The 16,266-nt window shown below is 41.2% G+C and overlaps 1 pseudogene across 1 annotated transcript; it reads right to left on the bottom strand.

Annotated features, from left to right (window-relative positions):
- Positions 1 to 11,066: 11,066 nt before the first annotated feature.
- On the bottom strand, positions 11,067 to 13,584 carry LOC147626952 (glutamyl-tRNA reductase 2 pseudogene; annotated as a pseudogene). The gene has a single exon (XR_015268430.1). The product of XR_015268430.1 is annotated as a glutamyl-tRNA reductase 2 pseudogene (transcript).
- Between the last annotated feature and the right edge of the window lie 2,682 nt (positions 13,585 to 16,266).

Here is a 16,266-nt window from a genome sequence, read left to right as displayed (position 1 = left end):
TCTTGTTCCACAGCCACATTGTCCTCCTCCACACTGGCATTGTCTTGTTCCACAGCCACATTGTCCTCAACGTTGGCATTGGCACCACAATGGCTATTATCCTCCTCCACACTGACATTGACATTCTCCAGAACACTGGCATTTTCCATTGACTTCCATAGTTGGTCTATATTAACAACCTCCTCCACAGTGACATTCTCCTCCATACTGATTGACATTCTCCTGAACACTGGCATTTTCCACAATGACATCCACACCTGTGTCTATATTAACAGCATTCTCCACAGTGGCATTCTCCTCCACATTGACATCGACATTCTCCTGAACACTGGCATTTTCCACAGTGACATCCATAGCTGTGTCTATATTAACAACCTCCTCCTCCACACTGACATTCTCCTGAACACTAGCATTGGCCTCTACCACAGTGACATTCTCTGGAGGATTGGATGTTTCTGCACATGCATGTCAAATATTCATTTATGCACATGCATGTCAAATATTGCAAGAATAGGAAGAACCATCACAAGAAGTTGTTCATTTCCATTGATGATGGTGGCTACAAAAGGAAAATCCATGGCATGTGGCAGTTGGAGAAATAAAAGAACATTCATAAAAAAAAATGAATATAGACACTTGCAAGAATAGGACAGCCATAACAAAACGTTGCAACAATGAATATCGAGATTTGCAAGAATAGGAAAGCCATAACAAGTTGTTAAAGATGGTGGGCTACAAAAGGGAAATGCATGGCATGTGACAATGCACAATATCATCATTAAGCATACAACTTTTGCTTTGTAGTTCAATTTTTCTTTTTCCTGCCATGGATTGAGGGCTTCATCACCTAGTCGTTTTGGGGTGGATCGTAGGAACTTTGGGGATGGCTTCATAGGTTTTGGGAAGGGGGTTCCTCCAAGATTCTTTGCTGCTTCGCTTATCTCGACATATTGAACATCCAATGTTGACTCTACCTCACTCTTGTGTCGCACCTCTGGGGTTGGGTTTTCTTCAAATTGAGAACCCCCCCACCTTGTCCAAACCAGCATGAGAGCATTGTTCTACATGTATACATGTAGAGACATTAGAAGATCCCCAAAGAAACTTGAAAGATACAGGTTTTTATTACAAATATATAAAATAAATTTACCAGTCGCATCATGCATTGACATGTTCTCTGGTACTTGCATGGTCTCCTCTGCACACTACCTAAAAATGCAAATTCAATGTATTCATTACTCCAGAACCATCAATGTGGAGTACTTGCTTTGTATACCAAGTCAGCAACTTACCGGAACAGGGCTCTGTTAACAGTTGCAACATCATGACCTACCATGTGCTTTTCCCTCTCAGACACAACTCTGCTACAACCAGGATATGCACATACACCTTGAGATATGCACACGTGTAAAAAGCAAATCATGTGATAAACATGGCAGCAAGGCAAGGAAAAGGCATCAAGGACCGCTGCATCAAAGGGGGATCCACATCCTGCACAACTATATGAGCCAGCGACATAAGCTCCATTGAGAGGATCAGTAACTACAGTAGGGGGGTGGACAAAATGCATGCAGCCTTGATGTCTTAGCCATCCTCTTTAGGCCAGCACAAAAACTAGTGTGTGCAATTTCCTTTGTCATCAGTTCCTCCTCAAAGCTTGCCGATACAATCTACAATACAAATAATAGAAAGAAGACTTCAATCTCATTATTAATCATGGATAGTCCTAACACAATCTAGCTATATGACAGTATTTAGTTTATTCTTCATAATACAACTATATAGCAATCATCATCCTTAGGTGGAGGCTTCATTATAGCTATATAGCACATATCTCCCCTTGATGAGACCTCTTGAATGCTATGTAGCACAAGGTGTGCTATATAGCATAAGGTGGTCCTTAGGTGGAGGCTTCACTATAGCTATATAGGAGATATCCCCACCTTGATGAGGCTTCTTGAATGCTATATAGCACAAGGTGTGCTACATAAAAGGAGCCTTTCTATGACACAATCTTTCTAATATATAGCATGTGTTGTGCTATATAGCACAAGGTGTGCTACATAAAAGAAGCCTTGCCATGACACAATCTTTCTAATATATAGCATGTGTTGTGCTATATAGCATGTGTTGTGCTATATAGCACAAGGTGTGCTACATAATAAAAGAAGCCTTGCTATGACACAATCTTTCTTAGATATAGCATGTGTTGTGCTATATAGCACAAGGTGTGCTACATAAAAAGGAGCCTTACTACTATGACACATAATCTTTCTTAGATATAGCATGTATTGTGCTATATACCACATTATCTAATATATATCACATTGCTATATAGCATCATCAGTATTGTATAACATATACTCATTATGCTAATTAGGATCATGAGTGATCTTTAACATATTCATTGTGCTGTGTGTAGATAATGTACCATGATATATATAAGACAAATTAGCTATATAGCACACTAATTGTGCTATATATAGGAAGCCTACCATGCTATATCTCGGAAAAATGATCTATATAGCATACTCATTGTGCTACATAGAAAACATACCATGCTACATCTAAGACAAATTAGCTATATAGCACACAAATTGTGCTATATAGAAAGCATACCATGATATATCTATGAAAAAATTCTTATAAAAAGCATGGTAATTGTGCTATATAACAAGCATACCATGTTATATCTAAGAAAATTTTCTTATAAAAAGCATGGTCCAAAGCTTCTGACATCTTGAAGGCTAGTTGTGAGGGTAACGGCTTGGAGAAAAAATTTGCAAGAGTTTGGCTAGGCTGAGAGTGAAAAGTGAGGAAATGGAAGGAGGGGCCTATATTTATAACCCTGTGAAGAAGACACGGCCGTGGCAAGCTCAAGAAACGGGCATGTGACTGTAAGCATACAAGTGTGGCAAGAGGATCGAGCGGCCATTGCAAGCTAAGCGAACGGCCCATGACAAGCATTTGAATAGAGAGTCGGCATGGCCGTGGTAGTGTGCGGGAGAGGGAAAGGCCGTTCCAAACTGGGAACGTCCGTAATTGTGCTATATAGAATTATTGGTGCTACATCAAAATAAAGTTGATACACAATAGGTAACCAATGCTTTATAATACACTGGCAACATAATGTAGACAAACAAATATATATAAAAAAATTATAAGGCACACACCTTTGACTTTCATCTCTAGCTTAGCAATTTCATCTTGCGGTGTGGCCTGAAATTTTGCTATGAGCTTTATGAGGCAGTCTCGATCACCTTGATCTGTGGCAAGTGCAAGCTCCCGCTCGAGCTGACTAACATAGGTGCTATTGATTTGCTGAGCACCCTCCGCCCTATGTAGATCTCTCATTCTATCTTCTAATGTCTGCTTTGATTGCTCTACAGAACATCTCACATTCCCCAACCTTTGAACCACTACATTATGCAACTCAACCAGCTCACTCAGCTTTGTCTGGGTGAATTGAAAGGGTGTTGTCGGATGTGGACGTGCACGTGGACCTTTCATAGTATGTTGCTTTGCATCATCCTTAAATACAATCATCATCTGCTCTTCCCTTTTTAAGCGCTTCTTTTCTATATTGTGTCTCTCCTCACTGCTCTTCATTGCCCTCTCTACGAATGGAGCCCAAGCAATGGTGTACTGCTCCTTGCTCCTCTCAGCCCTTTTTGCAGCCTCACAATTCTCCAGGGCAAATGCTTTTGCAAATTGATGCCCGATCTCGTAATTGAATGGTCCTTCTTGATAGACATCCCAATGTCGATGGACAAAGCATTCTGCAAACTCTGGCTTCACATGATATGATTTAATCTTCTTGCTATTCCCTGGAAGGGGCTTTGAGCACAAAAAAACATAGCTCCAATTTTCATGAGAGATGTCATTCTTCCCATACAAGGTGTGGGGATCCACTCCTACCATGGAAAGACCCCGATCTTCATGAAAGTCCTGTGCATAAGCGACAAAATTTTTTGTGGTGAGGTGGGGCAACTTCCTTGATCATGGATGTGCTTCCCTTTGCTTTCCCAAAAGAAGCTTGTGACTTCATTGAAGAGCTTGACCTTCCCATCCTTCGTTGCACCACATGCCAAAAAAAACACCGATTTAGCATTGGATGCATTAGTATTCTTGAATGAACACAATCACGAGAGAGAGAGAGAGAGAGAGAGAGAGAGAGATTAATGAAATGCATGTAAGCTTTTGTGTGTGTGTGTGTGTGTGTGTGTGTGTGTGTGTGTGTGTGTGTGAGAGAGAGAGAGAGAGAGAGAGAGACCTGCAATATTTTGGCAACGTGCAAACTGTGTGTGTGTGTGTGTGTGTGTGTGTATTGCATGTGTGCAATATGTAAACAAGCAAACCTGTCCAATGAACACATAGAGCGGGAATACACAGACAGTAGAACAAACACAGAGCGGGAATACGCGGCAAGGAAGATAACGTTTTAGTCACACCATAGTCCAAACGAGTTTGAAATGACGGTGGGCTCATTATTGTTAGTAGTGGCCATCCTACGCTCGTTATTGTTAGTAGTGGGGAAGTTGGCAGCCCTTCCTATAGTAACAGCCTCTACTATATAGCTCTTTCACAAAATAGTTTAAAATTGTTATGTACCAACTAAACCTATGCTATGAATTTGGGCTATATAACTCATATAGTATTACCCCATACCATGCTTAGACCGCATAAGCTAACGACATTGCGTACAAATCGAGAGGGAGGGGAATATTTGCCACATGAGTTTACAGCTTTTATGCAGTCACGTGGTATTTCTCATGAGTGTACTACTTCTTATACACCACATCAGAATAGTGTGGATGAGTGCCATAATCATCCACTCATGGAAATGGTGATATGTATTCTTAAAAGCAAGGATTTACCATCCAGATTTTGGCTTGAAGCAGTCATGTGCGCTAACTATGTGCTGTGCTGAACCGCTGTCCTATTAAAGCATTGAAATCTATGATAGCTTATGAGGCTTGGAATGGTGGAATCCCTGTAGTTACTCATATGCATGTTTTTGGATGTCAGGCTTACGTGCATGTACCAACATAACAAAGACATAAACTTGAAGCAAAGGCATTGAAATGTATTTTTGTGGGGTATAGCAGTGAGAGCAAAGGATACACGTTGTATGTACCTTCTACCAAGAAGATTATTGTGTCCAGAGATGTCATCTTTGTTGAATATATATCCCAACCTATGCTTTCATGTAGGCTACAACCATCAATCGATGCCCTAGATGTCTTTGATACATTGCTGTCCTTATTTGGTACAGGTGCTAAACCTGTTGAGCCTACTTTGGCTCTAAATAGGCCTCCCGTTTTGCTGTTGAAAATTAGCAAAATCAGCATCCCAACATTCCCCCCTACACTTTGATCAGGATGCCATAGGTGATGCATTGGTTGAAGAGGATGCAGCCATTTGTAGAGAGTTCCCTGCCGTTGGCTCTCATTGACACCTTGCGTGACAGTAAACTGCCTACACTTATGCTAGGTCATACACGCGCTACCTCTCGACCTGCATGTCATTTTGTTAACACATTCCTTGTTGCTACCTCATGTAATGAGGAGCCACTTTCTCATTTTGATGCATTGGAGAGTGATAATTGGGGCACATCCATGCATTCGGAGTTGGCCTCCATTGAAAAAAATGCTACATGGGAGTTGTGTGACTTGCCTACAAGCAAGCATCCTACCGGCACAAAGTGGGTGTATAAATTGAAACGCAAGGCTAATGGTTCCATTGATCTATAAGTCTCATTTAGTCGCCAAAGGGTATGCTCAGAGAGAGGGAATTGACTATGATGAGACTTTTGTGCCTACTTCACGTATGACTACCATACACACTATTGTTGCATTGGTTTGCGCATAAAGGTTGGAATGTGCATCAGTTGGATGCCAAAACTACTTTTCTGAATGGTGATTTGTAGGAAGAGGTTTATGTATCATAGCCTCTTGGCTTTGTTCAGAAAGGTGAAGAGCACAAAGTATGCAGAATGCGTAAAGCACTTTATGGCCTTAAACAGGCTCCTCGTGCTTGGTATCAAAAGATACATGCATACTTGCTCTCTCATATTTTTCAAAATAGCCCTACTGAGAGTACACTCTATGTTCTCAAACAAGGGGATGATTTCATAATCTTGAACCTTTACGTGGATGATTTGCTAGTGACTGGCTCTGATGCGTAAAGCACTTTATGGCCTTAAACAGGCTCCTCGTGCTTGGTATCAAAAGATACATGCATACTTGCTCTCTCATATTTTTCAAAATAGCCCTACTGAGAGTACACTCTATGTTCTCAAACAAGGGGATGATTTCATAATCCTGAACCTTTACGTGGATGATTTGCTAGTGATTGGCTCTAATGAGGGGCAAATTTCAGCTTTCATAGCTAAATTACAGCATGCATTTGGTGTTACGTACATGGGGCTTTTACATTAGTATTTGAGTATCCAGTTTATAGCAGTTGAGAGGGGCATCATGTTATCTCAAAGAAGATACATTGAGTGGCTCTTAGAAAGGTTCCAAATGACAAATTGCAAACCTGTTTCTACTCCTATGAAACCAGGCTTAAGACTGTCACTTGAGGACTCTTCTAAGCCATTTGATGTTGCCACTTATCAGCACGCTGTGGGATGCCTTATTTATCTATGCACTACCCGTCTTGATATTCAGTATGCAGTGTCACAGTTGAGCAGATTTATGCATTGCCCTAGCACTAGGCAACGGCGAGCAGTGAAGCGTGTCTTTCGTTACCTTAAAGGCACTCGGGACTTTGCATTGTTTTATAGCAATGCGTCTTCTTTATGCTTGACCGCCTACACTGATAATGACTAGGCAAGATGTTATGCCACTAGGATGGTGAATGTTTCCTTCTTAGAAGTTCATGCATTTCATGGCTCAGCAAGAAGCAGCCGCCGCCGCCAGTAGTGGTCACTTCTAGTTGTGAGGCTAACTACAGGTCAACATTCACAACTACTGTGGAGTGTGTATGGCTCTACCATCTATTGGTAGATCTTGGTATTAGACATTTGTCTTCTACCACCATTTTCACTAATAGCGAGAGTGCATTAGCAGTGGCACGTAATCCAGTTTTTCATGTGCAGATAAAGCACATTGAGGTGCATTATCATTATGTCAGAGAGAGGCTCCATGCAGGAGATATAGCCTTGACTTGCGTGCCTACACAGGGCAATGTGACAGATGAGTTTATAAAGTCTCTTTCGAGAGAGAAGTTTGAAGCTTTTCGCAAAGCTTTAAACTTATTACCTCTACTAGGGTAGTGTGTTACACCCTATACATGTTCACACCATTCACTTCAAGGGGGTTTGTTAGCCTTTGGCCTCCGAAAAGTTATGGTGTGAACAGTCACTCTCACACGGGCACTTTTTACCAAGTGTTGGCTTGGGTTTTTTCCCGTGTGAATACACCCTTGGTGTGTTGGGACACTTATTCCTAGGTGTATAGTACCTTGTACTGTCACTCATTATAATCGTGAGTACGCTTTCCATCTTCATATGGCTCTTTGTTCGTGTGTGTTTATGTGTGTTCACCTTGCACGTTCCATCTCTCCCTTGACCCAATAGTTAGGTGGGGGGTGTTTGAAAGTAATCATTATTTAAAAACACATGGCATTGAAGAAACAACCCTCTAAAAAAACATATGGTGTTAAACAACCCTCTAAAAAAACATATGGTGTTAAAAAACACATGGCATTGAAAAAAAAAAAAAAAACCTTTAGTTGCTGGTCCACCACGCTTGTTATATAGTGCTGAGGGTCACCACACAGCCAGGATGCATCCTCTTGACTATAGTGCTTTTTGACACCTTCTCTCAATGCTGCTGCATGGCACAGCCACTTTACTAAGCTCTGCCATGATGGTCGGAGTCGCGTGCCTTCACTACAGAGATGCCAATGGCGCTCTTCGCCTCCACTCCATCTCAGTAGTAGTGTTGTGCCACCACCTCCTCCTCACTCACAAAGCTGCGAACATCCTCCCATCTCTGCTTGCTGCAGCACCACGGCACACCTCAAGAAGTCGCCCTTTGCTACACACTTCATCGTCCACTGCTTCTTACTGCGCTTTGCTATAATTGTTGCCTTCTTGTTACCGAGCCATGACTGTGGGAGTTGCCTTTTCTTGGCTGTGGCACCACAAGAACAAGACTATGCCACCCTTTTTTTTCTTTTCTTTTTTTTGTTATAGAGAAAGTTAGTATATAAAATAACACAGTGAATAAATAAGAGAGAAAAACAAATAATTAGTAAAAGTTAGTGAAGGGATCTTTTTTTCAAATCAAAATAAGAGAGTTTGAAAGGGTTAGTGGTTTTATAAAGGTTAGTAATGAAATTAATCAAAATGAAAAGTTAGAAATAAAAGGGATGGTTTTAAATTTTTCTTTTAATAATGTTAACGTGGTTTTTCTTTTAATAATGTTAACGTGGTTAGTAGCAGTGGTTGTAGATCAAGTTTAAAAAAACTTAAAAGTTTGAAAGATAGCAAAAGTAACAACAACAAAAAATACAGACTTTGCCATAAGGTTTTTTTTCTTCCAAAGGTTGTAGAGTTGATGAAGGGTCCATCTTTATGTAGTTTCCTCCTTGTGAACTTGTCTTGGCAATGGAACCATTGTTAAGCCACTAGTGCTCTAGTTTAGGCATTCGGGGGTCAATGGAAATCTTCTCTCACCAAACCATTGGACAATGAATAAAGAATAAAGAATGAAAGGATCTCAGCGTGTTGTCTAGATGAATATGCTAATCATATGGGAATAAGGAGAAGAAGAAAAGGGGGAATGAACCTAAGCTAAAAGGAAAAGGAAAAAAGAAACACACTTACACTCACTCTCACACCATCTCAACACACTCACTCTATACTCACCTTTCACTTACAACAAGCCTAAGCCCCAAGCAAATGACGAGCACATGGCAATGAGAAGATGTCAACCCCACACTCATGTTGATGCTTAAGAGAAAGACATTGGTTTTATGTCAACAAATGCCTTGAAACATATGTTGAAATATGGAATTATCTTGCCAAGAAGTGGATATATATGTGCATGATTGTTGGTTTAAATATAATTTGAAAGAGAGCTATAAGAAAGGGTTTCATGCAAAGAATTAATAGAATGAATTTATTGAACTTTAACCATTATATGGTTAGGTGGTATAAATGACAATAGTTAATTTTCTATCTTTTGAATGTTTAACAATATTTGGAGGACACTTTTCCATCCATGTTTTATAGAATAATACAACCTTTGGAATATCAAATGCAATGGTTACAACTGAGATCTATGCTGAATATCCTTCTCAGAATGAGAGAGAGATGCTGAATATTCTTCTCAAAATGAGAGAGATATGTTGAATGTTGATGGTGAATGACTGATTCCTTCTCCAATGCTGAGGTCCACCCTTGGATGCCGGCTTTCCTCTATGTAGGAGGTAGGAATATGACTGATCTGAATGCTTCTACTATCTTAATGCTGAATATGCAGATCTGCTGACTCTCCTTGCTCCCTAGGTAGGAAACGTTGAGAAGAGAGGAAGATCTCCTACTGATTATGAGATGCCAATGTTGAAATGATGTGACTTGCTTATATATGGGGTGCTGATGCTGGTCGGTTATCCCAAACTGCTGTCGGCCAGCCACCTGGGAACTCATGACTTCATTAAATGCCTATATGATACTGTCGGCTGCCATGAACTGCTGTCGGCTGGTCCTAACAGGCCCCAACCTGATCTAAATGCTCTTGTTGCCTTATATGCTAGTTGGTGTTGTAGAAGCCCCAAACACATGGTGCGCATAATGATATATATGCTGAAAATGCCTGGGTAAATGGATTAATGCCTGGATAAATGGGTTAATGCCTGTTAAATGCTTATGGATGCTCTGATATGCCATGTCACTTGTACACCTTCTGGGTGTGCACGTGACAGTTCTCAACCACATGCCACCCACACATGGGGAGTGCTCAACAGTGAGCAAGCCATGCCCAAACACCACATCCATGGCTCATCTTAGAAGTAACAAGAAGCCTTCACTTTAACCCTAAGCAAGCCCTAAAAGGAGATACCTCAACCTCTAAGATGAGGGAGGGGAGTACAAGACTTAAACTACTTAAGGAATGAACTTGGCCTAGAGGGGAATCACCCATGTTCTCTATATAGAGTAAAAGTGGGGCAATCCCATATGCCACATGGCGAGCATAGGTGAGTCTACCAAAATACATCAAAAAGGGGAGTGCAATGCACCTCCCTCATGCACAAATGAGATATACAAGGCATGCATATGTGCATATATACCCAAAGCAAGATGATGTGTGGCCATGTGTACGAAAAAGAAGTTAACAATGATAAAGGACTCAACTCATCTGATCTGATTTGATCTCTCGCTCTCTCGCTCTCTCTCTCTAAATGAGAGGTCAGATTCAATTCCCTTGCATTTGAGTGCCATCATATGGTCATATGTGGTCCATTGTCTTTATATGGTCTACTATCTTGGCTAGACAATAAAAGACTCAACTCCTTTGATCTTATCTTTCTCTCCCTAAGACACACACACACACACACTGTACCATATGGTTGTCATTGCCTAAGTAGCTGTTTTTATTCCTCTCCGAAATTCTATGACTTACTATTGATGGAACCATTGTACTAATGTTTGGTCTCATAGACCCACTAGGTCTTTTGAAGACATTAATCAATCTCAATCTCTCTCTCACACAGTCATGCAAAGTCAAAGAGAGAGAGAGAGAGAGAGAGAGAGAGAGAGAGAGAGTGCGAGTGCAGGTGCGTAAGAGAGATTTGAGCAACTCAATTGTCACAACAAGTGATGCAAACCTTGACTATTTAAGATGGAAGTGATGATCATTTGCATGAAAGAACAGATGAGATGAATCGAAATAGAGAACAGGCTGATGTCATACCGAACCAGCCGATATAGACCCCTTAAGTTTAGTGCAAAAGACAACTTTCAAAAGCATGGGGAGCATGACCTTGACGTCAACCTTGCATAGGGTGGAGTCTGCCCATGTCATGAACTATTATATTGAGGCACGTAGATCTGTGCAATTCAAATCCTCTTTCAATAATCCCCACAAATCAATGTTCATCAACTGCCCACCTACATACTAGGAAATGTTTAGGCAGAATCTCAATTTCTACAAAGCTTTTCAGAGCTTTCATTTACAAGTCATGCATATCATAGAGCACAACTAAGTTGTACTAGGCTGTCAAAAAGTCAAAACAGTATGTAGTTTTATTCCCATGAGTAACTGAATCACAAACAGTCACTCAGCATAACAAGCATCAATAGATGTTGCAGAGTGTTTTGAGGAACATTTCAAAGGTCTGTTCCCACAAGTCATGTGAGGGGGGAAAACCCCCCCTTCATTTATATACTCTGTAAGGCTTATTTTGTGATGAATTATATGGAACACACAATATTGCATGTCCTTTGATACTCGCTATGTTAAATCCAATGTAATCTTTTGTAGAATCATCATTATCTTATTTGCTTCCCCTTTGCCTTAACCTGTTGCTCCAGAGACAATGTCTCTGACTCCAGGTTGAACACACGCTCCAGAGCGCGCATGTTCTCCAAGGTATCAGCCATGCTGCAGCCATTAGTACCATCACTACGAAGGTGAACCATCGGGCCATGCAGCAGCTTATTCACAATCCCTCTGCTCAGCTCCTCAACCAGCTTCTTGTCTTTTGTTGACAAATTATCTCCCATTTTGCCCAGGCATTTCTCCAGCTCACCAAGACGAATCTTCTCAGCATAAGCCCTTAGTTTCTTGATGGTCGGCACAGTTTCTAGGGAGTCTTGCCAAGCTTTAAAACTCCTCAACTCCTCTTCAATGATTGCCTGGGCCTCTAGAGCCTTCTTGGCCCTTTCTTCCTTGTTGCCAGCTACCACTTCTGCCAAATCATCCACATTATACACGGTAGCTGAATCTACCTCTTCCACACATGCTGACACATTTCTCGGCACGGAGATGTCCACGAAATGCCTCTGGCCAGCTGCATGCGGGAGACCTTCTACAGTCGATTTGTAAATAAGGGGAGTGTCTGATGCAGTGCATGTGAATACTATATCCGCATCCCCGATGCATCTTGCTAGTTCATGTGATGGTTGAAAGGTCAACACTGCCTCTGGAAACAGTGTTCGCAATTCCCGCACCCTCTCTTCAGATCTGTTCAGCACAACCATGTTGGTGCAACCCTTTGAGATGAGGTGCTTAACCAGAAGCTTGGCCATTTTGCCTGCCCCAATAATGAGCACACGGGCATTGCCGAGGCTTAGGCCGGGCAGTTTTGTTGCGGCAAGCTCCACAGCTGCAGAGCTGACAGATACCGCACCCGCACCAATGCTAGTCTCACTCCGGACACGCTTACCTGCAGTGATGGCTTGCTTGAAGAGGCTAGTCAATTGCCGGCCAAACCCTTGCGAGCCTTGCCCTGCCTTCACAACCTGTTTGACTTGAGATAGGATTTGGCCCTCCCCAAGCACCAGGGAATCGAGCCCCGACGCTACTCTGAATAAATGCTGTGAAGCCTCATGGTTCTGAAGAACAAAAAGATGCTCTCTGAGCACTGCTTGAGGAATCCCACTCTTGTTAGACATCCAATGCATGACTTCCACCATGCCCCTATGCCAAGAGAGAGCCACCACATAAATCTCAAGGCGGTTGCATGTACTCAGAATGCCAGCCTCCTCTATGTGTGGATATCCCGAGAGCTCTTCAATGGCACGAGCCCAATCTGCTTCAGGGATAGCTAATTTCTCCCTCATCTCTACAGAGGCTGTGTGCACACTTAACCCTAAAACCATGATACTGCTTTTCTGCTTGGCATACCTTGCTTGAAAGAAGGCAGGGTCAGGTTCAGGAAACCCTACTGCCTGTTCAATGGGAGCTTCTTGACGGTGAGAAGACTTACTGGGATCTTTTATAGAGCTTCCATGTTCATGTAGATCAGCGGTAACCCTCACTGCATTTGCCTCTATATGTGGTGTTGATGATGAAGACGATCGGAAGGGTTGAGAGATGGCCTTCAAGCCCAGAAATGCCCTCAGAAAGGGGCATTTCACCATTGATGGCGGCCTGCGTAGAGCCTCTGCAGTGCTGCCATGGAAGCTGTGGGGGAGCACATCCATGGAAGCTGCTGCTTCCGGCAAGATTAAGCCGATCGCCATGGGAGCTGATGAGATCCAAATCGGTGTTGTCTGACTATGGAAAACTTGATTCTTAATCTCTGCTATGGCAGGGTTTCTGGTTGTGAAGATGACTAGAGTTGCTTTGCGAATGGCGGAAAATGTCTGGGCGAAAATGGGACTACTCTGTTCAAATTATGATTTTGCAGAGAGTTAAGGTTTGCAAGGAGAACTCAGAGAATTAGCGCTTACCGGAAAAACTCCGAGAACTAGGATTTTGCAGAATCAAAAGGTCTGCCAACCAAAAATCTTGTGAGTGATGGTGGAAGCGCTCTGCTGAGTCTGCTGTTTGAGTTAGGGCTTGCTTGTTGGAAACACGCGCCACGCATAAAAGTAAAAGGCAAAATAATAATAATAATAATAAAAGAAACAAATAAAAAGCCCGTGGCTGCACGTTTTTATCTTTGACCGGCTCTCAACCCAACGTCATCGAAAACGTCATGTGCCTTTTTTTTTTACATGAATCATGAATGAGGAGATGTGGAGTCAACATTATTTAGGTTGTGGCTGATGCTTTCCATTTTATGGTCGGTGTTGCCTCAGTGATTCTTTGACATATTCTTCCTCCTTGTGCCATCTCTCTTATATAACCTCCCCACATGAAGAAGGTTAAGGGATACCTACTCTCATTGCTTTTGTTCTTGAGGTGTGTTGAGACTTATGTTTTAGCTTCAATTATAGCCACAAGAGAGAGAGAGAGAGAGAGAGAGAGAGAAAATGGGTGGTGCTGTCATGCCTATAGATCTTATGCATGAGAGCTCTCTCATGTAAAAGAGCTTTCAAGAAATGAGAGCCCTCACGTATAGATAGAGATCTCTTATGTATTGAGATCCCATGCATTTAACATAAATTCAGATCTGTATGCAAATGAGAGCTCCCATGCATAGATCTCTTACCCTCTATGCATGAGAGGTGAGAGCTCTTACTACATTGTTGCATAAGAGGCCTTATGCATAGATGAGCTCTTATAAGAGCTCTCAAGGAAGAGATCTATGTAAAAGAGCTTTTTTGCATGAGACTCTCATGCCAAGAAAAAAACTCCCCAAGGCGGGTAGGTCAGCAGGCAAAACCATGTTAATCAACAGAGTGGTTTTAACACCATTATCTCTTGATCACTAGAACCTAAGAACTCTTCCTTTCCAATGGTAAATCAAATATTTCATTTGTCATGAACTCTATGTGGAAGTTGCTACATGTACACCCAAATTTTTCTTTAAAGTCCAAGTGACCCATTAACTATGTGCATCAATAAGATTATACACATAAATCTCTGAATTATAATCTCTTCAACATCTACTAAAGGAACAAGAAGCCATGCAAGAATCATAAGAGTAAAAAAAGGTAAGGAAGAGCACAAGAAAAGAATCGAGCAAGAATGTAAAGGGTTTAGATTAAAGGGTAAGGAGGCAAGAGCTTAGAGGGTGTAGGTTGAAATTAGTGATTTTTGTTATGGGGGGTATGGGAAATGGCTTGGGAGAGAAAAATGAGAATTTTTGGAATTTCTGAAAATTTGAAGTCTCCAACACTCACAAGAATGAGGGCCCACCAAGGTGAAAAGGAAAACTAGATTAGCCCATAACTGCTTATTATGATAAGTAAGGGGAATAAGCCATTACTACTGAAGGCAATAAAGGAAAACACACCTCTACCCTCTACTCCCTCATTGAAAGACAACCACCTTGTCAAGATGCACACACACTGTCCAAGCAAGAGAAAAACCCGATAATCCCTTAGTGCAAGAAACTAAGGAAAAGAAAGAACATCTAGAGAAGAGAGATAGATGAGGGGACTCACATTAGAGGGAACAAAGTGGCCTATAAAGACTTTATTTTTCCTAAAAACTTGGCATGTGGGATAAAGGAGAGCCTCCTATGCACACAATTTCTCCCAAAAAAGAGATATTTTGAAAGATCACTAAATTTTAGGGAAAATGCTAAAAATACAATCTTATTCCAAGGCATAAGGTGTGATGCTAAAGGTTATTTTTGCAGATAATATTTCCATTATTTATTGCTAAGAAGTTCCTAGACCCCACTATGTGTTCCATGTAGGTGTTCCTCCCTTCCTACGAGGTCCAAAGAAAGGAAGAAAAAAAATCCCAATCATATCAACCATCTCCCAATGAAGTAAGGCATTTAATCCATACGTGCTCTATAATGGATACGTCTACTTCAAAATCCTCTTTACCATACCTTTTTGTCCAAAATGGGTGAAACAAGGCTTGAGACTAAGGTAGCATGCTCACGTCTAGATAAATCTATAAGTTGATAACTTCCATTGTCATAAACTTCTTGGATGATAAATGAACCTTCCCAACATTGCAAGAATTTCACGTCAAATTGGTTGTCATGACAGTTGTCATATCTCAGCACCAGCATGTCTTTTTGTAGACCTTTTTCCTTGAGTAAGGAATCAAATTTCTTCTTAGCATCCTGAGAAGTTTGTATAAAGTAATCAATAGTTGTCTCTCTGTCTAGTTCCAAATGATGCAAGGCTATGAGTCTATCTCAGCACACAGATCATTAGGATCCCTATTTATCTTCGTCAAAAACTTTGCACTTGGTACATCAACTTCAGTAACAAGTGCCTCTTAACCATAAACGAGACGGAAGGAAGTAAATTGAGTAGAGGCATTAAAGGTAGTCCTATATGCCCAAAGTGCTCCATTCAAATGTTGATCCCAAGTCCTTGCCTAGCTTCCACATGTTTAGCTATGATCTTTCTCAAGATACCATTAATCTTTTCCAACAAACCATTATACTATGGGAAATATAACGAGAAGAATATCTATGTTTGATATTGAGTTTATCAAGGATATATTTCAATATACCTTCATGAAAGATTAGACCACAATTAGAAACTAATTCTAAAGGTGTGCCAAAACAACAACATATGTGAGAAAAGATAAATCTTGAAAGTGCAACTTCTATCACCCTTGGAACACTTGTTGCTTTAGCCCATCCGGTCATATAATCCACTGCAACCAAAATGTAAACTCTACCATTTTGAGTCCTAGGCAAAGGTCCAATAGCATCAATATCCCATTT

This window comes from Cibotium barometz, chromosome 21, assembly GCF_041138505.1.
Source record: "Cibotium barometz isolate CiBa-2024 chromosome 21, ASM4113850v1, whole genome shotgun sequence".
NCBI classification, from domain to species: domain Eukaryota; kingdom Viridiplantae; phylum Streptophyta; class Polypodiopsida; order Cyatheales; family Cibotiaceae; genus Cibotium; species Cibotium barometz.
Note: the sequence above shows the minus strand (reverse complement) of the source record. Positions and strands in the feature narration are given on the sequence as shown.